The 3,638-nt window shown below is 36.6% G+C and overlaps 1 pseudogene; it reads right to left on the bottom strand.

Moving 5' to 3' along the window:
• Positions 1 to 623: 623 nt before the first annotated feature.
• On the bottom strand, positions 624 to 2,435 carry LOC121417905 (annotated as a pseudogene).
• Positions 2,436 to 3,638: the final 1,203 nt, after the last annotated feature.

The following is a 3,638-nucleotide window of genomic DNA, read 5'->3' as shown; positions in this document are numbered from 1 at the left end:
TTTTATATCTTTTTGTTCAATTCTACGACAAATCTCTGGAATGTAAATTCTTGACTAAATTTATTCAGCCACTGCACTCAGTAGAACCTGATCAATATCTGCACCTTGACATCGTGAGTATGTTTCGTTTTCTCTGTATCAAATACCGGAAAAGATGGAAATATTAAATCTGGCATTATGCCTTTATGACATTATTTTTTTCTGCATTCACATCGGTATCAGAATGTCAAAATATACGAAGATATTATAGAACAAAACTGTAGTATTAGTCGTAATATAAGCAGTGTAAATAAATATCAACAAGATGTATTATACATTTTACAAATAAAGTTTAAAGGAAATTCATCGTGAGCGTGTAGGCTTGATGATGATGACGGCCTCGTATTGATATATGCAATATGACCTCGCCAAAAATATTTTCATCCAGTCATAAAGAAACCTATTTCCACAAACATGTTCTTGGATGCGGGAGTTTTTTTTAAGAAATACCGATTGTTAACCGTGATGTTAAAAGTGAGTCACAGTTATTAGGTCTCAGTGCTACAGATATTTCAATTATCCAAAGATGGTATTATTCTGGTCAGTGTGTCTCATATTCATCATAGTGAATGATCCATCATCGTTTAGAACGTGAGGCGCTTTGCGAAGTCGAGAATACTATCTCCATTACAAGTAATTATCTTGCCTGATGATGAGATCATTACACGAGATAAGAAAAGGTGAAGCAACCTATCATCCTCACCAGTCAGTCTAGTTGATAGAGGGAATGACGTCACTCTTCTCTTCTTCACTTCATTCCCACTCATCACCTGATCAATCATACAAGTCTTGTTGTCATCTGATGTCACGACGTAGAGGTCGTCTGTTATAGGATCAACACTGACATTCCAGATGACATCACTGTGGGGGATTTCCCTTTGACCACCCTGTCTGTCTATGATTAGTACTCTCTTACCACGAGGGTCAGGTTGAGCGATGATGTGACCTGATGATAGCACACCTCGCATCACTACATCCTCTTTACATGTGATGGTATTTACGATCTTACTATCAGCTGGGTTGATGACGTATATCTTAGACTGACCCCACTCAGCAGCGATGATCATCCCATCACGGTCAACAGCTACACACACCGATGAGATATTGCGCGTTGTGTTTCTTGGTATTGTGACGTCATTGATGCGCATCCATTGTCTGTCATACACACTGATGCATCCAGTCAAACTGTCCCCTGTACAACCTTTACACTATCTACCACATACTATCTTGTCATCATTCAGTAATGCACAGGAGAATACACATGATGTATCAGTACCTGTTATCACTCTCTGAATGTGTTTAGTGTTCATATCTAATATGTATGTATGCTGTCTATCTGACTCCAAATCTGGGATGATCACATTACATTCATCATCAATGCAACCAACACTACATGGGCATGTGATGTTATCTTCAACACTGATTGTATCACTAAGCATCCACTCGCCATCATACCCACCAATCCTACCATCATACTTCTCTCTCCCAACACCCTTCACAAACCTAACACCTGATATTCTATCAGTGATTTGTTTCACATTATTCTTATAAAGTGTTTTCTTTAGTTTATCACTCACTGACATGTTCACACTATGACCGTCTTTAACAATGTTTTTATCGTCTTTTAGTACTGTATCTATGGTCTGTATTGCATTCTCTATTGTTTTTGTGTCATCCTGCAATGATTTCATCAACTCTCTGATCTTCCTATCCTTCTCTTTAACAATGTTATCAATGTCTCTATGAAGGCCAATCTTCTTATTATCCATGTGTCCTTGTCTAATCTGTGCATTTGATTGGATTAATTCAAGTTGTTTCTCTCTCTCTTCATTGTTCTTTCGAATCTTCTCTTTGATCTTCATTATCTCTTCTTCAAGTAATTGATTCTTCCAATGAAACTTCTGGTTGATTTTGTAAGCATCTATCTTCTCGTTGAGTTCATCTGTATTGATCGCATCCTTAATTATCGAATTAGCTTCATCTTTCAAAGCTTGTAGATGGGTGTCTGTGTCTTTCGTGCATTGGTCAATTTCATTTTCGTACAGACGACCTTCTTTCAATTTGTCCCTCCCTTTTTCTTTTAGAACTGTTAGCCTCGCCCCACTGTCTTTTATTGCATCATTTATATCTTGTCTCTCGCAAGGCTGTAGATGTTTGATCATAGCGCATGAATAACACAAAGGAACGCCATGAGATTTACAATATAATTTTACCTTTTCATCATGTTCTTCACAATAAATATTTGGTACACCTCTTTTAACTCTTGTGATACATCCTTCTTTACAGGCGCAGTCATCACAGAGTCTCTTCTTCTCCTCCACGTAGTACGTCACATCTGTGATTGATTGACACTCCTTTCCTTCACATTGTTGGTCTGGGGTGAAGTTAGTTGCCATGGTGACCAGAGTGATAATCTGATGTAAATGGAAGGAAAAATTTTCAAGTAAAAGAAGGGGAGAAGGAGAGAGAGAGAGAAGACGGAGGTGTTAAAATTAGTGAGAAGAGAGGTGGTAGCACAAAGAGTCTGACAAGATGGGGTACGCAATAATACCAATAACAAATACGGAAAACCAAAACAGATTCGCTCTTATTACTTAAAAAAAATCCTTAAATCATCAATCTTTAAAACTCTAGTTATAATATTTTTCAAATTAATGATAAATCAATAATGTGATTGGAGATTGTTCGTTTTTCATAAACATGAAATTCTACCTGTTTGTAAGGTCTCTCTTCTAGGTGTTCAGTTCATTAGACAAACGCCGTACATGTAGTTGCTGATGTGTCACAATGCAGCGTTGAAAGGGGTACTCCAGGCTGAAAATAACATGAATAACACACCGAAATTATTTTTTTATCAAGATCAGTAGGGAGGGCAAAGTTTAAAACTTATATTTTCTCTTATTATTACTGCCACACTTCAGATTCGGAACATAACGCAAAGAAAAGTTCCTGTGGGAATTAAGTCCATGGTTCGTCCACTTAATGAGATAAAAAAAGTGAGAAAGCAAAAAAAAGTCTTTAAAATGTTAATTATCGATTTATTGATATCCGCCCTGCATGTGTTGCTGTCATTTTGATATGATACTTTGCACGCATGCCAACTTGACAATGTCAAAAGTTATAAAATCTGAATGGCACCAAGTTGCTTGGTTAAAAGTACACACTCGAAGAATAAAAAAAATCTTATAATGACTTTTTGAGGTCACCATTATAAAGGGGAAGGATTACTAATCAGAAATATAACTTCTCTTTTCTAAATAGTGATTAGAGTTTGCAGATATCAGCTCTCAAAAATGATTTATTTCCATGCCATATTTTTGCCTTCATCGGTCTTCCGGCGAGCTTCTGTGTGAGTGACGTCACACAAAGAGCAGTGAGCAGCTGAGCTGACAGCAGCCCATTGAAGAAATCGTTCCAATCGTTTATTCGTCATAACATAGGTCTTATTATAGAGATAAAAAGTTTGAAATTTCTGAACAGCAAAATAAATGCACATGTCAGGTATTCTGGAAACTGATATCTAGCTTAGAAAAAATGATATTATCCCAGAAATATAAGTAAATAACAGAACATATTTTCACATATAGAAATCACACTTG

Source organism: Lytechinus variegatus, chromosome 6 (assembly GCF_018143015.1).
Source record: "Lytechinus variegatus isolate NC3 chromosome 6, Lvar_3.0, whole genome shotgun sequence".
Lineage (NCBI taxonomy): Eukaryota > Metazoa > Echinodermata > Echinoidea > Temnopleuroida > Toxopneustidae > Lytechinus > Lytechinus variegatus.
The sequence above is the reverse complement of the archived record's forward strand: the minus strand, read 5'-3'. Positions and strand labels throughout refer to the sequence as shown.